Below are 319 nucleotides of genomic sequence, written 5' to 3' on the forward strand. Positions count from 1 at the left end.
GGCTTGTAAAAGACCTGCATGATGTTTCATGTAGACACACTTTGTGAGGTGGGCTTGTAAAAGACCTGCATGATGCTTCATGTAGGCACACTTTGTGAGGTGGGCTTGTAAAAGACCTGCATGATGCTTCATGTAGGCACACTTTGTGAGGTGGGCTTGTAAAAGACCTGTGTGATGTTTCATGTAGGCACACTTTGTGAGGTGGGCTTGTAAAAGACCTGTGTGATGTTTCATGTAGACACACGTTGTGAGGTGGGCTTGTAAAAGACCTGCGTTCTCCCTGGAGGCTTCATTGTTCCAGCTCATCAAGTGTGCATCC

Source organism: Poromitra crassiceps (genome assembly GCF_964638095.1).
Source record: "Poromitra crassiceps genome assembly, chromosome: 3".
Lineage (NCBI taxonomy): Eukaryota > Metazoa > Chordata > Actinopteri > Beryciformes > Melamphaidae > Poromitra > Poromitra crassiceps.